The 23,893-nt window shown below is 33.3% G+C and overlaps 1 long non-coding RNA gene across 1 annotated transcript; it reads left to right on the top strand.

Annotated features, from left to right (window-relative positions):
* Positions 1–22,494: 22,494 nt before the first annotated feature.
* Positions 22,495–23,640, top strand: LOC145612390 (uncharacterized). Its single transcript, XR_014106596.1, has 2 exons — positions 22,495–22,635; positions 23,224–23,640. It is a non-coding gene; the product is annotated as an uncharacterized LOC145612390 (long non-coding RNA).
* The last annotated feature ends 253 nt before the right edge of the window (positions 23,641–23,893 follow it).

The raw sequence follows: 23,893 nt of genomic DNA, 5'->3' as shown, positions 1-23,893 counted from the left end.
GCAAAGTCTTTTCTAATCGGGTGTGTTCAGGTCATGTTTATCTCTTGACCCACCTCGGTTTAGGTCGGGTTGAAATCTGTCTGGTTCGGATTTGATTTTGATCAGGTTTATTTGGGATCAGTTTATATTCGAATCGGATAAGGTCGTAGTGAGTACAATTCGGTGTCGCGTTGATTTTACTTCGTCATATCATATCCAGTAAAAAAAAATATGAATTTGCTCCTTTAAATAGCGAACTAATTTTCGTTTCAAACCCATTGGGTTCGAGTTCGACTAAACTTCGGTTTGAGACTAGTCAAATTTCAATATTTAATTTAGATCAAGTCATTCTTTATATTGTGACACTAGTTTTGTGCCCATGCGATGCCCGCGTTGTTTATTGAATTTTAAAATAAAACTTTTATCTGAAATATATATGTTATTTGAATTTCTTACTCATGGATTAATAATCACTTGACAATCATAAATGTCCGTTTATGGGTATTTTATGGATTAATAACCCCTTAAACCCCTTAATCGAAAAAACCCCAAATCGAAATCTAGGGTTTCGATTTGGGGGTTTTTCGGTTTTTTTTCAGTGGTGGTTTAGGGGGGAAAGGGGGTGGGGATGGCGGGGGGTGGGGCGAAAAAGGTTCGCCGGGGAGGGGGTTTAAACGCCGGCCGCGAAGGAGGGGGTTTTTCGAGGGATGGGGAGGGTTTAAGGGGAGGGGAAACGGAGGGAGAGGGGGTTGGGTTCGTGGGTGGGGGCTGTGTAATACCCGAATATATTATGATTTTATATATAATTTATATTTATTTATTAAATAACTTTCCTATTCTCATATTTTTATTTTAGAGTCCGGAAGGTTTTAAAACCCTATTTTAATTTATATAGGATACTATATTTTTAATCGTATATGAACTACTTTTAACCCTATAGATTTTCTTAACCTCAAAAGATATTTTATTTTTTTAATGCAGCCAAGGAGTATATACTGCTCGTATTTTCCCTATTCTATATTTCTATGCATGCCGCTGCGATCATTGATGATGATAATGCATTTTCTCCGATTCTTTTATTTGTCCCAAAGTCCAAGGAAGTGAATGCCATTGATTGTTTATGTAGTTTGGTACTTCGAAGGTAATCACGCAACTTCTATTGGAGATGCATGTTTGTATTACATCGTACTATTGTGTGCAATTTTACAATTCGTTTTTTTATATGATCAAGTTTCGTATGTATATTGGTTAATATGTCGTGATTACGTGATATATATATAAATAATTTAATTGTCGTATTATTTTGTTATATTATTGATTGATTGTATTATTTCTAGGGTTTTAATGTTGTTGTTACTCTAGGGAGTATCGTTTTCTTGAGGTTTTAGGGTTACTCATGAAAATTATTATATTAGGGTTGAGATTTGATTATATTTGGGTTATTAGTATTATTTTCCCAAAGAGTTGAGATATTTTTGAATCGAATTGTTATGTTATTTGGGAATATGTGCCATTATTGAGATGTAATCTATTAGTTTGTGAATGATTATTTGATCGATATATGAGATCAAAAGGTTGAGAATGATTACTTTGTTCTTGGTTTGAGGCTCGGCGTTATGTACCTTAGTCCTTGGCATGTTGGTAAAAGGATGATAATCATGGGTTAAGAATGAGATACAATCTTTATAATTTATTTTTCTATGGTCCCCTACAGTGGAAATTGGCCCGTATGTGGTCTGGTTTAAGGTATTTTCTAGTTATTGGGAGTATTCAAGTTTTTATACTTGTTGGTTTTATTCGAATTACCCATGTCCAAGGCTAGGTATTGAACAATGAGCATGGCACACTTATGGGTTATATGAGTTGATGATTGAGTAAAGGTTCGTATTATTATTCGAGGTTGAGTTGATCAATGGTTACTTTTCTCAGAGTACAATGTGTAATGTAGTTTGAACTACATTGTTTAATTGAGCTAGTAATGTTGATTATTTTGCTATACTCTGTATTCTGATATGTGGTGATTACTCAGCTTTTTGCTGACGTGTGTGTGTTTGTTGTTTTGTTGTGCTACTTGTGTTTGCGGCCATGTCTTTTTCTTATAGTGGCCCTAAAAAATTAATTAACTAATATTACAACAACCAATTAGAGGTTGTCACGTGGCATGTTAATCATTAATGACTAACGGTGGTAACCGCCATTAGTGATTAAGGGCATTTAGTGACATTTTTATTAAACTCAAGAGTATTTGGTGAATTTAAAAGTTTTGATGGGTACTTGGTGAATAAAAAAATAACTCAGGGGCATTTGGTGAAATTTCCGTTGATTATAATATATACTTTTTTCTCCATTTCTTTTGGGTTGTTAAATATCGCTCTCGAATATCTAACTAACGCCCACAAAATAAAATAAAATTTCGTATTTATCCTTATAATAACAATTATAAAAATAATTAATTTTACCTCAATTTCACACTCTTACTGTACACAAAACTTTTTACTATTTACTCTAGTGGTCAACGGCCACCAACTCTCATCGAACAACCACCCCAACTACCGTGAGTTTCAAAATCAAACAAATTTTTAAAATTTTGCAAAATCAAATTCGTTAGATCTTATGGACAAAGATGAAATACCAGAAACATAACCTTAGACGCTCGCCGAAGGCTCGTCGAACCATACGAAATCGGTACGTTGCGATAATTTTTTTAAGAAATTCGATACCCAGGAAACGCCAAAAAAATTTCAAATACCCTAGGCTGAAACGCCTAGTTTTTCGAAACATCCTAGGGTATTCGAAAAAACTACGCATTTTTCGAAACATCCTAGGGTATTCGAAAAAACTAGGCGTTTCAGCCTAGGGTATTCTAAAAAACTAGGCGTTTCACCTCAAACGCCTAGATTTTTCATACAACCACACGGTTGTTCGCATGAACTAGGTGTTTGAGCCTAAGACGTGTGAAAAATCTAGGCGTTTGCCGCGAATACAGAAGAAAAAAAAAACAAACATTTTCTCTGCCGGCGACCGACTTCCCTTTGTCCTTACTCGTCATTACCGTGGCTATGTATATCGTGAAATTGGAGGTAAAGAGTTGGTTGTTAAAAGAGGAAGAGGAGGTGGTGGGTAGTATTAAGAGGCGTGGCAGTGGTGGATTGTAACACCCCCGATTTACTAATTAATAATAAACAAGAATTAAAGGAAAATTAACGATCTTTAAATAAAATTGCGGAAGCATACCCCTAAATCGGAGGTATTACCGCCACACTCACAACCTGTCGAGTGTTAAGGCATACAAAAATCCTAATAATTACAACCCAATAAATCTAAGTGAGCTATTTTTACAACTTTACAAACTCGTTATAACGTACTAATCGAAACACTTGAGCTCCTTTAGCTACATCACTTCATTAACCTGTTTAGAAAATCTTGACTGCTCACCATTAAGGACAAATTCCAAAATAGATCGTCGCAGGGCCACCATAAGAAAAAGACATGGCCGCAAACACAAGTAGCACAACAAAATAACACACACACGTCAGCAAAAAGATGAGTAATCACCACTTACCAAAATATAATTAAACAATATAATAATCAATTCAACATAACTAGCTCACTTAGCAATGTAGCCCGAAACTACATTCACAAATATACAAGGATAAAATTAACTTCACACTCTGAAAGTAACCTCGAATAATAATACGAACTTTACTCAATTAACTCTTATAACCCATAAGTGTGCCATGCTCATTGTTCAATACCTAGCCTTGGACATGGGTAATTCGAATAAAACCAACAAGTATAAAAACTTGAATACTCCTAATAACTAGAAAATACCTTAAACCAGACCACATACGGGCCAATTCCCACTGTAGGGGACCATAGAAAAATATATAGTAAAGATTGTACCTCATTCTTAACTCATGATTATGATCCTTTTACCAACATGCCAAGGACTAAAGTATATAACGCCGAGCCTCAAACCAATAATAAAATAATCACTCTCAACCTTTTGATCTCACACATCGATCAAATAATTATTCATAAACAATCTCAACAATGGCACATGTTCCCAAATAAATAACAAACAATTCGGTTCATAATATCTCAACTCTTAAAACACATACTTGTAATACCCCGTATTTTTAACGTATTTTATATTTTATTTATTTATTTATGAAGTATATTTTGGGTCAAACTATTTTAATTATTGGATTATAGATTAATCAAGTATTTATATTTGGGTCAACAAGTATTTAATCCAAATGTAGCCCATCTTTCTTATGAACCCAATCACCCTATTTTTACTTTTGGGCCACCTATTTCAACATTTAAAGTCCATGACTATATGAAGCCCAAACCTACACTAATTACCCTACACTATATATATCTACTAGATCCCCAAAATTTCCCACACAAAAAGGTTAGTCTTATTTTCTTCCTTTTTCTCTCCTCTTTTCATTCTAGCTATTTTGATGATTTTATTTATGGGTTTTGGTTTTAATTATTCAAAGTATGTTTGATTAGTATCATAATTATGTTTTGATGATTAAAGATTGTAAATTTTAAATAATAAAGTGTTTTATTTTCAGATTTCATAAAATTATAAGTTAGGGTTTTAAAATTATTAAAGACTTGATTTTTAGGGTTTTTATGAACAATTGATTTAGGGCTTTTATAGTAATGATATTTTGGAAATTTTGGTGATTATAACTACTAATTAGTTTAACTTAATTCCAGATTATTTTGAACACATAAATTCGTGTTTTAATTTATAGATTCCCGTTCGTTAATATTAATACCGTTTTAATCCCGATCAGGTTCTAAACAACCCTCTCGTGGCCAAATTCTGCCTCTAAGTATGATTTTCGGGCAGTTTTTGATTTTTAACGAAGTTTTTTTTTTAAATTTTATCCTTGAGTTTAAAGGGTAAGAGATAATTTAATTTTTCTATGGATAATTTAAGTATGAAACTATATTTTGATGAAGTTTTAAAGGGGTTTTTGATTAGTTTAAAATGCTGGAATTTTATTTAAAGTAGTATAATTGTGATTTTAATAAAAGGGTGTGATAACCTATTAAAAAGGAGTTTAATTAGGGGTTTTTAAATAATTTTCAGATTATTCTAAATAGTTTAAAGTGAGTTTAAGTTGCTGGAAATTGTGTATACAAGAGTAATTAATTTAGTATTATTGTCCCTTTATGTAGGAGACTTGATTCGGGAATTGTTGAAGTATTTTCGGCCACTTTATGGGCTTAATTGAGGTACGTTCGCGTACTTAGCATATTTGATGATGTAGAATCATGTTAGGTTTGGTTTCAATCAATTACAAGTAGTATCATGCTAAGGTTCATGTGTTGAATTGTGAATTATTGGTGTCGGTGATTGAATTGTGAAGCATGAATTATTTGTGATGATCTATGGATTGGAAAATTATATTTTGGCATGATTATATGGACTACATATTTATTTAAGGCATGATAGAGAGCATGTTTAATCATACTAATTATTTAATTATGTTTGGATTATTGAAAAGGAATTTTATTATGGTTCATATAATTTTTATTGATGCTTTAAGCATGAGGAAGGAGCTATATAAGTGTCTATGTACACAAGGAATAAATTGTATGTTGGCGCCTTTGTGCACTTAAGGTGTTTTTAACACCGAGGGATAAGATTGTTGGCGCTTTATGCATTTAAGGTGTCTTTGACACTGAGGTAGAATTAAAAAGGGTTCAACATTAAATATTATGTGGTCACTAAATATTCAAGAATTAAATTGGTATGTTTGAATGGTTGAATTATTATTGATGATTGAATTGTTATGCTTTGAGAGTCATCACCAAGTCTAATAATATGTAAATAACGTAAAGTGAAAGAGATTACGCACCAAAACTCTTGGAACGTATATACCTTGAGTATGAACATATGGGGGGAGTTATGTGACTTTATATTTGATCATAACTTCTAATGGAGTACAGGACGCTGTATATTCCCTTTTATTATTATTATTATTATTATTATTATTATTATTATTATTATTATTATTATTATTATTATTATTATTATTATTATGCGCTGGAATTCCGCCACCAATGGGTGTGGCATAGGTGATGCTGGCACGGTTAGCTCCCGTGTCAGTGGGCCTCAATTTATTGAGGTAGGTTTGGTTTAGTTGGAAACCCGTTCGATGCGTAATCAACGCTAAATAAATTATTTAGTGTCCAGTTAAAGAGTCTTGTTGTTTGTTGTGTGTGCTTGTAAACAGGTGCAATGAGGTAAGTATGTGTGATGCTAGGAGTTGCATGTTAGTGTGTTTAAATACGCTTATGTACTCAGCTTTGCTGATTGTGTGTGTTGTTTGTGTCTGGCTATGTCTTTATCTTGGCCCTACGATGATCCATTTTAATGGAGAGTAGTGGGGACAAGTGGAGATAATCTTTTCAGGCGTTGAAGCATATTCATGACGGGGCATGAGTGAAGAGCGAATCATGCTAGTTTCTATTAGTTGAGATGTGGTTTATTTCTTTCAAATATTATACTATGTTATTCTCATGAGACTAACGCAAAAGTTTTCATAATTTAATTGGTTTTGATAAGGGCCTTCAATGGTTCCAAGTTGTAGGTTGATTTTATTTGACTTCGTTTGACTTTGGTTTTAATCTTTACTTTCGTTTGGTTGACTTTTAAGTTGACTCGTTTTTGAATGGTTTTGAGTTAAGTCTTCCGCTGTGTGTCTTTGATAATTGCCTTAGCCGTTTTCACGGTGGCGGTAATGTCTTAGATATTCCTAAATCGTATTTTAAAAAGAGTAAAGTGTATTTTAAAGGAAAGGAATTTCTAGGGTGTTACATACTAATAACCCAAATATAATCATATCTCAACCCAAAAAAATAATACTTTGCATTAAATTAGTAACCCTAAATCTCAAAACAATACTCCCTATAGCAACAACAACATTAGAAACCTTATAAATAATAACACAATCATCACACGATAACACAAAAGAATGATGATACACGAGTTTCACATCATACTACACATATAATAAAATCTGATCAAAAACATGAAAATAAAATAATCAACAACACTATAAAACTTAATCGTAAATTTAACAAACAACTTCTAAGGTATGTGTGATTACCTTGTAGATCAAACTAGTTGATCGCACAACCAAACTTTGTGAACTAAATTAACAATATTAGGAAAACAAGTGTTTGTAAGAATATGGCCAAATAAAAAGGAATCAGAATAAGACTAAAGATTTGGGTTTCATATATATAAAAACTTCACGCACAAAAAACGGAACGGCAGTTTTCTATTTTTTTTTTTTTTTTAATAAAATAATAATGTAGGGTTAAAGGATATAAATACTATCAAATAAGATAAGAAAATAAAATTTAAAGTATACAACTCTAATTTTATAATTTGTAAAATCATAAATTATTTGGGTATTACATGAATAGTATGAAGAGGGGGGTAAATTGAGGGGGATAGTATACAACTTCTTCAGCATGCTAGGATTGTTGCATCTAGTCCTACCTTTGATGATCATGTGGTTCTGTTTAATACAATTATAGAGACTGACATTTTAAATAAACTCATGTGAGATTGCTGCACCCAAATTCATGAAAAAATTGGCAGATATATATTTCACACACGTTACTAAAAATGTATTTTTATTAACTCCTCGGGAAATTGCTTTGTGGAAATCTCAACATGGAGATCATACTTCTGATTGGCTTAGGGCGGTCCCAATATCAAGTTTGGGTCAGATTATGAACGACAAAACTTACCGGTGTGTGTTATGCTACCGGTTGGTTGGATGTCCCCTTGTTTACTGCATTGAGGCTATGCTTTGCTTGCTCCAAGGTATTCGTTGGTGACATTTATGGAGATAATATTGTGTCTTGTGCTGGTATTGTTGGCATTACACCGGCATAAAATTGTTCGTGACACTCTCGTTGATATTTGTTATAGGACTGGGATTTCTGAAGATGTAGAGGTTGATATTGGGTGGTGCGGTGAAGTGGACAAACCTATCCACCCAGCGAATTTAATATATAATTGCCCATGACACAATTGGCAATGTTTGATTTTGTACTCGGGTGGGTGGTAATAGATACGGCTCGTCGTAAGCGTGCTAAGTATCAAGCTAAGTCTGAGACAAGTGAGTATGTATGTCTTCCTTTCTCGTTTTCTTCATTAGGAGAATTAGAAACGGATGCCGTTACTTTGCTTAATAAGTTTAGAACTTTTTCAAGACCCAAGATATTGGGGCTTGAGCAGCAACCCACATCTTGGTTAAGATTAATTTTGCAATAACTAAAGGAGTGAGGGCTCAAATTGTTTCTTGGGTTCCCACTGATTTTCTGTAAATTTTTTGATTTATAATAATCCGTACTTCGTAGTAATAATAGTAATAATAACAATAATAATTATAAGGTGTAATCAAATCCAATAAGTTTCAATATGTTCAATAAGGTCAAGTTTAAAGCGGTGGAGTGTGAACTATACCCAATATGCCATATAGTTATGATTTTGATTGTAAAATTATACTTCGTATTATTTTCTCTAATGCGTGGTTTATCAATCTTTATAATTATTGTAGATGACGTATGATTGTTATTCGTGGCTCCGGTAACGCTCCCATTTTTTGTATGAAATTCCAATTTTACCCTTAATATATAAACACGGTTTTTTCACTCAACGACTCACATGCTCACTCTCTAACCACATTCATCATCTCTCTTACTTTAAACTCTCTTAAAAACTTGAAATTCAAAATCTGAAATTTGAATTGTTTTAAAAAAAAAAATCAACAATCATCAACAAACAATCTACAAGATCGTACACAAAAAAGGATGGCTGGTTCGCGGCGACTAAGGATCACACACAGAGGGAGGGGTTTGGCCGGCGGTGGAGGCAACGGCGGTGGAGGCTATGGCGGAGTCGGCGGCGGCGAGCAGGTAACTTTATGAAAAAAAAACAAAATCTGCAAAACCGACTTCCGCCCAGATTTTGCAGATCTGGAATTTCCGCATTCTCTGGCGTACGAACGTCCCAGTCGTCCCAACCGTCCATCATCCTAGATCCGTCGGAAAAAACTTGATGATTAAAATTTTTTTAAAAAAAAATATTTAAGGTGGTCGTGGGGACCGCTTTGGTTTGAAGTCGTGAGGACCGATGTGGTGGGCTCGGGATTCACGGTGTACTACTTTGAGGGGACCGATAGTAGGTAAAATGTGCATGAAGGGAACAAAGTCCTCTTTTTATATTACAACTTGGATAAAGGACATATTTGTCCATTCAAGTCAAAATGGGAGCGTTACTATGTAAAATGGGAGCGAGGAATAGCAATTCACTTGTTTTTTTTTTTTTTTTTTTTAAAAAACAATTCACTTGTTTATTAATGATAATATTGTTGTTGCACCAACAAGAGTTGGCTCAAGTGGTAAGCAGCTTGATGTCGCTTAAGGGAGGTCTCGAGTTCGAGCCTCACCGAATGCAGAAAACTCTTGTTGGGAGACTCACCCACCATAAGCTAGGTGTGCAACTCGGGTCGGATCGGAGCTAAGCTCCGGTGAACCGGATGGGGCAAACTCAAAAAAGATAATATTGTTTGTTGCTTGTAAAAAAAAAAAATAAGAAAAAAGAAAAAGTTCGGATCGGATTCAAAAGCCCAATTCTTCAAATAGTTCTCCATTTCGAATCAGTTTCGGGTTTGGGTCCATTTCTAATAGATCTACGTGCTACTACGTCATATCATATATGATTTTGAAAAATCGTTCAAGAAAAACTTTTCTAATAAGGCAGACGAAAGCATAGAAGAAGAATTGCTGCTAAATTCACCTGCGAAATCCTCGGAGCTACAAGCAAGAGATAGAGTGGCTGGTTATGGCAAAGTCTTGCAAAGGCTTGGCAGAGGAGCTTGTCAAGTGTCTTAGCGAGTCTGATTGTGTTAAGGTATTTCTTATCATCTTTAATTTTTTTTTATTTTTTATATTTTATTTTTATTTATTTATTTTTTTGTATCAATCGTTTTTTTTGTTCAAATTTCCATCTTTATCACATCCCAATTTGTTGTTTGAATGCTGTATGTATTGGATTACAGTTGTATTTTGACAGATTTGATGATACTGGGTTTATATTTTGATGAAATATTTGACTAATTAATAGGTGGAGATGTTGATATTCAATGAATTTGGAATACCCTTTTGATTATTTTACATTGGTGTGTGTGGTAGAGATGGAATTTTGGAATACCCTTTTGATTTTTTGGCATTATGTTCATCTAATTTGTACTTTTGGTAGGGATTTTCTGCTAATGTTGCTATGTAAATTATGACCTTGTTCTGTAAATGGGTATGGTTGTGGACTTGTAGTTCTTTTCGCTCCCTCGGCCCTACAAATGAAGCATTGACGCAAACTGCTGCTCTACATGGTTGGCCTTGTTATTATTCCCGTTTATGCTTGTTAGAACTCTGATATTCTTGGTTCAATTGCTATAAACCCATGTCCCATGTAGGAAAAATATGGCACAGACTTGTTTCTGCTTACAATTATGAGGGCAATAATCTGATTGTTTTGGTGGGAACTTGTTACTTTGATGACATAGTATGTTTCTGCTTACATTTACAATGGCAATAGTCTGATTGATTTGGTCGGAACTTGTTACTTTGATGATATGATATGGATACTTGGTGGGTGTATGCCTATATGGCTGATATATTTGCATATATTTCTATCTATGCTACTAAGGGTGCGTTCTATTCATCCGACTTTCACTTATCTCATAGTGCACCAATGCCTCAGTGCAACACAATTGCGCTTCACCAAAATCTCTTTGCCTGGACAACATAAGGCGCATGGCTCCTAATACGTTTTGCCTAAGCAACACCTTTTCAAACACTACTTCAACTTCAAAAACTTATTAGAACTTATGAAAAATGTACACACCACTTCATTTTGGGCTATACCGCTAGACACATATACTATTATACTAATTTTTGTAAGATGGCCAAATCCATTTCTCAACACATTTTTTTATTTCATGGCAACATCAATCTATATACATATCTAGTTGAGGCAGATCCTTCCATAAATAACAAAAATTATTTTGGGTTGTGAAAGACTGCATTTCGCTTCTTATTTATCATAGTATGAAATGACAAATTGGAATAACAGTATATCATTGTAATCCAATGAAGTATACCTTCTTATTTTGTGATGAATTTAATGGTTTTAATTGTTTGTAATGGTTGATATATAAGTCTAGTTTGAATCTTAATAGTTTCAATGAGCCTATGTGTTTAACAATATATTCTTATGACTAATGTGGTTGTATGAGAGCTTTAACTAAAGTTAAAATGTGATTATATAATGCGCCCTAAAAGTTTGCTCCACTTTTTATTTTTAGTGCTTTAGAATGTTCAACTACTTTTTTTACTTTATTCTATTTTTGCCAAACCCCATATACTACCTCATTCCTTGTATCCCACACTCTTACACCTTTCCACTCATTCTTTCTTTCTTTGCACCATCCACCTTTTACTCCACTTCTCTTGGTACATCTTTTTCTTACACCCACTTACATGTTCCAAACTTCCCTAAGTAAGTGTGTCAAAATTTTGGGAATGGAGGGCTGAGGGAGTATATGCTATAAAAATGGTTTTTATCTAATATATTTAGCAAGGACAATTTTGCAATGGCCACAATAAAATTGTAGCCATTGTAATCTTTCAATTTAGACCTTTAAAATTTAATATTAAATCTTGACCATTCATAAATGTTACTTTAGAATAATACTACAAAAGGGGGGGGGGGTGAATTGTAGTAAGGGAGAATTTAGCTAACTTTTTGCGGAATTGATAAAACTAAGCTAAAGTAACTTTAAAGTCACACAGAGAGATTTTACGTGGAAAACTTCTTGGCCCTAACAAGAAGAAAAACCACGACCATTTGGGATTTTAGGAAAGATTCTTCACTATAATAGGGCAAACAACCTATTACAAGCTAAAGAGTCTAGCTTCAACTTGAAGAAGTTTTCTCTTCTCTCTCTTTCTCTTCTGACTTCTCTTAGAGTTCACTTAAACTCCCAATTCCCAATTACAATTCACAAAAGAAAATACTTTAATGAAAGTAATTAAGAAAGTTAACAACTTAAGTAGAATGCAACTCTTGACTCTTTCAGAAAACAAAGAAGATAGAAAAATATGATTGAGCAAGGTGAAAATTTTCCAGAAATTAACTTCAATATTTAAAGGGAAAACATAGCTTAAAGAAAACGCCATAACCTCCTCCACTTACGCCACTACTGCTGCACCTCAATGCCACCAATCTCCACGACTCACAGCACTTCAAACATGTCCTAAACCTCAGGACACGTTTGGCCACCATGAAGCAGTTTCCTTGTTTAGTGGTGAGAACTATTTCAAAGCTAGTAGCGCAAGTTTAGGAGTCAGTTTGCACGCAACTTTCTGAAAGAAAAAGATAATATTTTGAAGATAAAATCAGAAAGATATTTTTAAAACCAACTTTCCTATTTTTTAGCAATCCATAAAACTCTTTCTTTTATCAAAATTCAAATCGCATTCTACTAAGTATCAACTCCTAATTATTCTCACTTACATCCCTGGAACATGAAATATTTTAGACTTTATAATTCTCTAAGAAGTCTCTACTTTAAGTCTTCTTTCTCCAGCTTCTACTCTGAACCTTTTGTTCCTTCACAGGAACACTGCAACAAGTCTTCTATTCATTTAAGCTCCTGTTCCTTTGCCTCGAATTAATCCTGCAACTTATAACAAACAAACAACACAACTTATCAAGGCATTAGTCCGTTTATTTGACTTGTGTTATCATCAAAACATCAAGGGCAACAATAGGATTGACTAAATAATTGATACATTTGTATAGAAATAAATAAAAGTTAGTTTTATTTGAAATAAAATTAGTAGCGATAAACACTTAAGATTCGATCAATTAGCCTTAAAGTTTATTTCAAACCCTTTCTTCCATTGATTCTCGTTTGATTCCGAAATTCGACTTCCGTAGAATGTATTTCGTATAACATTAGTGTTGGGTGATATTTTAGTGGGAAAGAAGATACAGAGTTTAGGATAAAATATCTAATAACTTGATTCTTGATGATAATACAAATTCAACAATGGTAATTTGCTGCTGTACAATTATGGAGATTGAGAGATTTGCTTTGTATATAAAGCGAAACTGCTTGTATTTGGCGACAAAAAACAGATTTTATTTTTCATAAAAAAAACTAACAGTTATTTTTAAAATACAACAGTTTTTTTAAAAATAAGTCAAACAGATAAATGAACAGATAAATGAACAGGTTTTTTTTAAAACTAACAGTTATTTTTTAAAATACTAACAGGTTTTTTTTCTTCCAAAGTCAAACAGATAAATGAAAAAGATTTATTCTTAACATTTTAATGGCTGAGATTAAAAACAATTACAATGGCTACATATGTATTGTATCCATTGAATAGTCTTCCCTTTAGTAATGGATTTTGTTGAATTCCATGTTTCTGTACCTAGAAACTTTCTTGATATGTTGATCATAATATTGGGCCACTTATATGATTTAGTGCAATGTTCAAGCTTTGCTTTCCACTAAAGTTTAGTGTTTAGTCAGATTTCTGGTAGCACTCTTTCCATCCCAACCTCCGGGAGATAGATTATGTTATACCTTCTTGATTTTCTTAGCTTGGATTGTATGTCTTTCACCCTATCTTCCAAGTGTTCCAACCATCCCTAGCACATTAGGGAGGGTGAGTTGAAAGGATGGTGAGTTGCGGGAGCAATTCTCTGTTTACCTAATTCTTGAAAGAATAAAATAAAATTAACTATGTCAAGCACTCAGGTATACTTGGCATAGAAATTGAATAAGAGGGGTGGTTGAAGCTATACATGGGGTGGGCATGGGGTTTAGACAAGAGATGATATCTCAGCTCAACTTTTAGAATATATGCCTGTAAGTGACATAACCAAGGCTAGAAAACCAAAAGTTCAATAACTTGGGAAAAATCTCAAAAAATAACCTTTTTCGGCTTGTTTCACACCTTTCCTCCCTTTTATCTTTCACTATGTACTCACTTTATGCGTTCAACTACCCATGATTACGGTTTAACAACCTGAGACTAGCTTTGGGATGTTCATGTTTTAATTTATTTTTTAGCTGAATGTCGAGTATAGCAAAAAGTTTTTGGCAAGGGTAGGATTTTCTGTTTAATCTATACTCTTGTCCAGAAAAATATTTTGAGCTTGCTTGCCAGCATAAGGAATTCTACATATTTTTTAAGGCAAAAGGTGTCTTTGCAGTGACTTTACTTGAAGTTTAAGCATATCAAATATTTAATATTGAATTTTAACTAATTTAATAAGCAGACTGTAGTCTTTGAAGGAAAACCATTATGGTATGTTAAACCATTATGGTATGTTTTACATAAATAACAGTCTTGATTCACTATGAATATACTCAGACTGAACACTATGCTGATCAAAGTAAAAACCACTCTGTATGTTTTATATAAACTACATTCTTGATTTATTATTCTGAGCGAACACTGTGCTGATCAAAGTAATTGAGCTTCAGAATTCCGTCCATGTATGCTTGTTTGTTTATGAGCAATTTTTGACCAATTTTGCTCCCAAGTTATTCGTAAGTTTATCTGTCTATGCACAACTAGATAATGCTAAAGGTATCCATGAATGAATTATATCCATAGTTCATGTTATATTTCCTCATCCATATCCATGTTGCACAATATTTAATTTTTCTAATTATTTGAGGAGTATACATGGATTAAAAAATTAAATAGTGGGTATTCTATATTGTTTTCTATTGAGGTGAGGGAAAGTGAGGGCCATATTATATTAAGGGAGTAGAGAGATGATGAGTAAAATAATTTAGTATGACGGGAGAACATTATTATATCATGTAGATCCAAAGCTAAGAGAAGATTGGGAAGCTTTTTGTGTGACAAGCAATAAGAGAGAGATGCGAAGTTATTATATGTGAGATGGATGGAGTCATTAGTCAAATTTTATATTATGTTATTAGCAGCCAAATATTGAATTGATGGCGCAATTTAAATATGCAAGTAATGACTGATTATGTGGTGCAAGTGTGCAACTGATGGTTGATAATATTTAACTGACGCTGCATGCTCATAGTAAAATTCTGGTGTATCTTCACATTGCATTCTTCTGTAAAGGGGAAAGACCACCATGACCTATTGTGTCACTGAATGACTGCTAAAGCTTAAATTGTTTACTTCTATTGATTTTTCTTCCCTCAAAGCAATACTAATAAATTAAAGATCAAACTCTTTTGGATATATCTATGCAAACTTAAATTAATATCCTCCATCATTTTGGTACCTTTGCACAATCTGAGTATATACTTCTCTGTATTCTAGTTTCTTGGATTATATTATCTTCTTAGGTTAATAAATGCATATCCACCAATTAGTTTTTGCCTTTCGTTATATTTACAGACGATTTGTAAGCTCCCATTCATTAATCAAAAGATTCAAAAAACTCTAATTTTTAACATGGATTAATTCTTATCATTTTAATTCAGCTACATTCATAAGTAACCCCTATCTCAGCTAATTTCAACTCAGTACCGTTCTAATTTTTGACAACTTGTCATCTTAAACTACCTTTTTACGTTTAAGATGGTTCTATTAGGCAAACTTAACTATTTCATCTACAACCTTTTTGTCTTTTAGATACCTTCTGAGCTGGTAAGCAACTTTCAGTCACCTTTATAGCTGCTTTTCCAACTTTCAAGTACTTCTGTGAACCACACCCAAAATTTTTGGGACTAAGGGTTTGTTTTATTTAATTTTATAAATTTGCAGATAAAATGAGACTGAAATTTTCCTTTTCCATTCTTTTAAACCTATAGTAATATCCTTTAAGGAGGATAGATAACTACTGAAATTTTTTCCTTTATATTAGCAATTCCTAATTTCCTATTTTTGTACCATGTTTGCAACCACTTGTTGATGATTGTGATGAATCTCTTACAGAGTACAGACCTGTTCAGTTAAAGAACTAGCACGAGTGCTTAAAAATTTGTTCCAAGATATCTTGGTCATTGCATGTAGCCTACTTGTTTGATTGGAAAACTTAGGTATTTGTGATTCTTTGGATGCTATCTTTGGCAGGCACATTCATGGACTTGATGTTTCACTTGTAGGTGCAGAAGAGGTCATTTAGGGAATGTGCAGGGGAGACAACCCCTTGTATACCTAGCGATTGTGTTGGTCTAAGAGAAACATACTTCAATTGTAAGAGGGGCCAGGTATGCCTTCCTTTTGTGCCAATCTTCACAATTTCATCTAGTTTAAAAAAAAAAAAAAAAAAAAAAAATTATTGAATATATGTGATGTGTATTTCTGTGCACACTGCTGAGCCTTAATATTTCTCTAACAGAAGAAATTTGAATAAAAATTTAGAACATGTATGGCAAATTTATCTTGGGACCTGATAAGAGAAATTGCAGAACATACAAAGTAACTTTACTTCATGAAAGGTGCCTTATATATATTTAAAGTATGTAGATATTAGTGCTGCTTTCCTACCATATGCATCACACTTTAGTAGATAGTACTTCTGGTGTAGAAAGTCAATTCAATTACAGTGTCATTAAATTAACTCCCATTTCTTTTATGGAGAGGGAGCTGCTTGAAATAATGGAACAAGGCTCCAGGACATTATGGATCTTGTAATGTAGGAAGAGATGCAAGCTAGTGAAATATGAGTTCATAAAACTTCACAATGCCATAAGAAGCAACTCTATGAAAATCTTTCTATATCTATCTTTCTATAACCTTTTTTGTAATATTTTTGTAACATTAACTTAATTTGCATAAATTGAAATAGTTTTAATACAATAAGAACTACTAGGCCTGTAAAGACCTAAACAAGAACAAAGCTAACAAGATCAAGATGATCATCACTTGCTCTTATAAACACAATATTAAAAACTGAAGTAAATGAAACTGCTCTTTTTGTTGGCTTAGACTGTTGGAGCCACTTTGTAGGTAACAGTAACACTGCCTTGATTCTAGCAAGCTGAAGCCTAAAATATATGTTCTCTATGTTACTTAGACTTGGGTATCCGACATGGGTATGTGTCCAAGTGCCCACCTCTGCTATTTCGTGAAAAAATTTCTTGACTTTGAACTAAAGTGTCCAGTGTCATATTCGTGTCCAAGTGTCAAGGGTCCGACATAGGTACTCGAGGTGAAATGAAGAGTTTGAGTAACACAACATATTCTTCCCAGTTTTCTTTATTTAACTAAGGTGCTTGGGTAATTGACCTTGAGAAAAATCTTGTGATAACCTTTGGAGCTTGAAAGATAGAGACAAAGCAAGAAACATAAGGAAAGTAATTCACGGTATATAGGTTATCGAATTCTTCCATTGATAGGAAAGAAATTCATGATCGACAGCATGCAATGAACCCCAGAAAATTTAGGAGCGGTGCTTTTGCATGCGATGAGAACACAACCCATCACAAATCTAAATAATCCTAAGGACCTCTAAATTTGAAATTGGAGTCAACACCCAAAGAATGTACACACCAAACCTTTCTTCCGCTCAATTACGTAATTAATAGACGAAGACCTATAAACAAAAGACCTCCACAAAACCCATCCTTCAAAGCAAACCCACTTACAAGGAAGTCTTTACCTACTACAAATAGGACAACGTCTCCATTTTCTAGACACGAAACATTGGAGAAGAGCAGGGCATCTCTTCCTCCCACCACTCTATTTCTAGAGTCTGAACCCAAATTTATTTCCTGCTTTACTCTTCCAGATTGGACAAGCCTACCATGGCTATCCAACACTCCACTAGGGAATTGTAGAACCAACAATTCCAAAAAGGAGACAACCAACCACAAAGCAGAATTTTAAACTAAAAACATACAAATCAGCTTCAAACACTACCTGAAACATACTTAACGTAAGGAAACTACCAATGAATAAGGCACTAAATGCAACTAACATTGAAATTGACCCAAAGTAAAGAGCCGAACTAGAGAAGAAAGAAGCAAAGGAGACTTACAAAGCCAAAATTCAGAACACCACCTCCTCAAAGTTTGTCAAATTAGAATTCCAACTCCGACCAATTGAATTTTGATTGACATTCACCAAAATGGCTAATAACTTGGCCCAAATATGCAAAAGTACTTATCTAAGTTGTCTTAAATATATTGAACAGGGGTAAGGCTTAGGAACAACCTATATTAGCACATCTATTATGCCCCTTTACGTGAAATTATAAGACATGTTGGGCAATTTTCTGATCATCTATGACTTGTTGCTCCTGAATTATACCATGCAAAAACAAATGTTTGATTATCTCTTAAATTTACAAGGAACTTTTATATGATGTATGAATATGATTGAAAAGCAGTTTAATTTGTACTCCCTTCGTCCCATAACATAGTTCTTGTTTGTGTTTTTTCACGGTATTTAAGAAATAGGAGGAGAAAGTGGATGAAATACAATAATAAAAGTGAAAAGTACAATTATAAACAAAAGTTAGAGAGAGAAAGTGGAAAAAAGTACAAGGCATGTGCAAAATTCAAGGGTAATTTAGGAAGTACAATGAATAAAGTTAAAAAAGTGAGGGTATAATGATCTTTATATACTATGCAAAAATAGAAACGGGAACAATATTTTGGATCTTCGAAATAGGAAAATAGGAACTATATTATGGGACGGAGGGAGTAGTATGTATGTAATTTGGGACAGGAAACTTTTTAGGTTCTATATTTACATATTGAAAGTTTAAAAAAATCTTAACTGTGAGTCGTGAGTGCTTTTAGATGCTCATATTAGATATTATCTTTCAATGCTTTTGTATCTGCTTAAACTTTTCTATCCGTGTTTAGTAATCGTCTTGATCATTCTGACTTTTTAAGTGACTTTACTGTTTCTTACGATGAAAGGGAAAGTTTAGTGATGAACAACTTGTTTGTTGCTTTTGTTTGGAGCTTGAAGCTCCTGCTCGTATGACAATTGAAGGCTACATGGCTGTCTCAAGTTTACATGTGAACTCCTTTCTTAATTATGTTGCTCTCATGTGAAGCTGTGAACGTTGTTGCTGTACTTCGTATTATGCTAATAATAAAATTAATTAAAGCCAGAGTTATTACTGCTAACCTGGTGCCTCACTTAATATATTTGGTGGATTTCAAGTCTACCAGAGAGCAAATAGTCCATTTGCAATAGTTTTGTTTTGTCAATTGTCATGTTAGATTATTCTAACAACTATATGGTGCAATGATTAATCTTTGATTCTTTTTTCGTTGAAAGTTAAATTTCGAGTAAAAGGAATAATTATTACAAAGCAAATCTTTTTTCTTATTCAGGTTGATATGCGAGCCCGGATTCGAGGAAACAAGGGATATTAGGTAGTGGAGCTGTGTAGGCGTCTCCTTGGAGCTAAATGAAGTACATGGCAACAGAGAATCATCATATACCAAATTGAATAATCCAGCATAATCTTTTGTTGATGGAAAATTTTGGGTTTCTGGCATCTTTATCTAACGTCTGCCCTCATGTCTAGTTGTCTACCCGCATAACATGAGGTAGATTTCTCATGAGGGGAGTACTGATGATATAGCTATATACAAGTCTTGTGTCGAGACTTAATTGTCACTTTAGTGTATGCGACACGTTCTCACTAACCTTCTTGACACTTCCTTTACAAAATTTGTATTTACTTCATTCTTTTGCGTTGGCAAGGCAATCTGGCATAGAGAAAAAGGATATGTGATGGACCTGTTGATGGTTGGAAGTAGAAACCATTGAAGAAATATTTACGATACCGAGATACTGGTTTATGTAAATCCTCTTGCTTACAAAAGGATGAACAGGTTTAAACACATTTATCGACACCACACAACCACAAGGCCATAGCACATTGATTCAACTGCCAAAATACCCATATCCTAGTTGTAATAATCCTATTACATCCATATATGCAGTTTGCAATGCTCCTATTACTATAGGAAACATGTGATTACACCAACATCAAATCAAAAGGCAACAACCACAACAATGCAACTGTCGTAATACCACCGGCGAACAGGGTCACCCTCGGTGTACGGAATCCAGGCCTGAAAACATAAAAAATCATGTAACATTACCACATACACTGTATGCTTGCCATAGAAAGTTGATGAAAGGGCAAGGGCTCTTGCACTGACCAGACAGCCTTTAACTTCTTCAGGAGTGAGATTTGCAAAGAACATCAATGAGGTATACACTGGATCAATCTTAGATTCAGAACTGTAAACAGGATTTCAACCCATTAACAGAAGGGTGGAAGAAAACAAAAAACCAGAATCAAGCTTTTACATATAAAGGACAATACATAATAAGACCAAGTTACCATTTATTGATTATATTCACCAAATATGCCTTAACATTTTCAAATTGATCATGTACCCCTAATTTCACAAAAATTCATAATACGTTAATAGAGATTAATCAAATCAAATAAAATTAATTATTTTACTTAAAAGAAATTGATAAAAATAATTACCACCTATAGATAACCTTTTTATATTAGTGCTACTTTGAATTAGCTCATTATGCTCCAACTTTACATTCACCTTCTCAATATACGGGGGGTACATAGATTTTTTTTTTTTTAATTTATTTATTTTGCAGAAATTAAATTTATTTTTAATAAGTAATTCACATATTAATTTTAATAAAATTGTTATTTTTTAAAAACAATTGTACTATAACACGTGTCATAATAAAACAAAGTTAATGTTTGTTGTTAGTCATTAAGAGCATCTGATGCATTTTTGAGAAACTTTGGGGTATATGGTGGACTTAAAATACTGAATTGCTATTTGACGACAAAAAATACTCAAGCTGACATTATAAATGACCATGTTACCCTTACTTTCAAAAGTTGTTACATCCTCACCTTCAAACTACAAATTCAGACCACCACACCGCAACACTTACACTGCCACCACCACTAATACCCCGCCACCGTCACCACCACCACCATCACACCGCCGGAGGTTAATTAAACAAATATTGAAAATAATACTAGTTTATTACCGGTAAATATTATAGACGTTTGTGGGAGATGTCCTAACCACCGTAAGGACGTCTCCTACATATGTTCAATCCGTGGGAGAGACATCTCCAACAGATGTCCCTAACGTGGTAGGGACATCTCCCACATATGTCCCTAGTAGTTGTGAGGGTGTTGTGGGTGGCGGCTGCTAGAGATGGTGGTGTATGAGGTAGATTGAATTGGGAAGAAGGGATTATTTATATAAGAGTATGTAGGTCATTTATAATGTCACCCTGAGTATTTTTATTTCATCAAATAAAAAAATAGGGCTAGGTATTTGGAGAAAACCGTAAAAGAAATTACTAATCAGCATCTTTCATGACTGTACGGAACAAAGACAATGTATCTCCACTAGATGAAAGATTATGTTTGATGACTTTCTCTCTAATTTTAGCCCCCCCAACCTCCTTTATTTAAGCCTCATTTTCAATTAAAATTCCAACAATTTAATTTCTTTAATCATATTTTCAATTACACTATAAATCTATAATGACATATTGATATTCGTCACTCATCTCTCAATGCAGTTTTCATTCTGTGAACAACCCGTACATTGTACGGGCCAAAAGACTAGTTGTTGTTAAATATATACTCTGTATTACCTAGTCTATGCCTCACCAAAATTGCTTTCTAAAGTGAATAGTAGTTTCATGCTTAAGTTTTATTTCCCTACCTTATAAAAAGTAGAAAATTACTCTTATGAATAGTGTAATGCCAAGTGTACCCTTTAAAATGTGTATTTACATATATACCCTCATTAATGTATACAAGTTTTTTTAATGAATAGTGTTTGGACAATTATACCCTCTAAAATATTTAATTATGTACTTATTTGCTCTCATGCTTTAATGTTAGTTGTCTTGGACATTTATATACTCATAAACATAGTTGTTTACATATTTTTTTTGTCATTAAATCTGTCAACAACTAAATTTATGATTTTAAGACCAAGTCGAAAGAGTCTCTAGATATGACTAGCTATGTGCGCGCATCGCGCGCGTTAGCTACCCTAGTCAACATAAAAGTATAAATATACAAAGGCTCTCTCAAAAATTTATTACTCACGTAATAAAGAGAAAAAGACTTTTAATTTAGAGACGGAGAGAGTAAGTATTTCAACTACCATACATTCTTAAATCATCCAGATTTTTAGTAGTTCAACCACCAATATTATTTTCAATAGTTAATCTACAATTTTCATCATAATTGTAATTAGATAATTAAAATTTGTACTAATGATTGAAGAACCGTACTGCAGACACGTGAAAGCACCTTTCGCTTTTCCAAAAGCAAAACCAATCATTCAATGAAGTAGTTTCGTACTTAGTTCTCAAACTAACTTTAAATAACATTCATCAAAGTAAAAATTAAACTCACCCAATCAAGAAATAAATAAATAAACATGAAATTTGTTTTTGTGTTCTTCATCATTTCCTTTCTAGCCTTCTCAAATTTGGTATCAGTAGCCAAATCTAGCTCCCCAATTACTCACGATGCATCTTTTAAAGGTACTTGTAATAAATCTTCTTTCTTTTATTATTTTCATCTCACTATTTTCTCGTAAATCTTTGCTATATATTTGCTCTCGTGTGTAAGATCTAAATTTCCGAATTGCTGTGGCAGCATATTGTTACAGTAATAATTATGCTCGATCATTAACTTTAGTAATAGAGTACTGTAAAAATTTCATTAGATCAATAATCAACTACTACTGTATTATCAAATTCAGTGATTCTTGATCATTATTTTGGTTATATATATTTAGTTATATAGTTCATCTTTTTGATCGATTCATTTTTTTTTAAGAGAATTATCTGATAATTATTGTTAAAAATCAAAACTCTTATTACTACGTTTTTTTTACGTGCTTTGATTTGTCAACACATCTACTCTTTTTTTTTTTTTTTTTTTTTGAATAGTGTTAACACATCTACTTAGCGAAGTATATAATAGTATAATATATAAATTGGTGAAAGTTGTCTAACTTTAATAAAATAATTTATAATTCTATGAAGTTATACCATTAAAAAGATTACTTTTATGAATTTATATTGTTAAGAATGTATTGTTGTAAGCTTATAATTTATATGTTACAGATGAGACAATAGTAAATAAGACGTCATGCCATGGACAACAAATATCTTCAAATGGAAATGGTATCAAATGTAACAAAGTTACAAATAATAACCTTGATTGGGAAAATCATGCCATCCATGCCTACCGGAGACAGGGTGGCCGAGGCGGCAGAGGCGCTGGTGGCGGAGGAAACCTATATAATCGTGCTCCTACGACTCGTAAAAGCAATGCACCATGGCTTGTCAACAATTGCTTCTTCTTTGCTTATGTTACCTTTGCCTACCTTGTTTTTCAGATTTGATTATCTTTTGATGTGTTATTGTTGTAATATTTAGGCAAATTTATAACTTCTTAATTAAGATGGAATCTCTTCTGTTTTTTTTCATGTAATTGTTTGAACAATTTTTTAATGGTTGTTAACTACATATTTGTGTTAATCTTCAGCCTTTAAAAATATACTTTTCATGTTGTAGGAAGCTTATCCTTTGTGGTCGAATATCCTTGCCTTGTGATATTTTTGCCTCAAGGATTTTGGATTCCTTATTTTTGTGAACCACATTAATGTTTGAGATTTTATGTTATGTTATGGAACTAGATAATGCCCGAGCATGCTCGGTTTATAAATAATACGGAAGAGTAATTGAAATATGGATATCTCTATATAAAAGTAAGTCAATAGTCAACCCATAA

Source organism: Chenopodium album, chromosome 24 (assembly GCF_948465745.1).
Source record: "Chenopodium album chromosome 24, dcCheAlbu1.1, whole genome shotgun sequence".
Lineage (NCBI taxonomy): Eukaryota > Viridiplantae > Streptophyta > Magnoliopsida > Caryophyllales > Amaranthaceae > Chenopodium > Chenopodium album.
The sequence above is the reverse complement of the archived record's forward strand: the minus strand, read 5'-3'. Positions and strand labels throughout refer to the sequence as shown.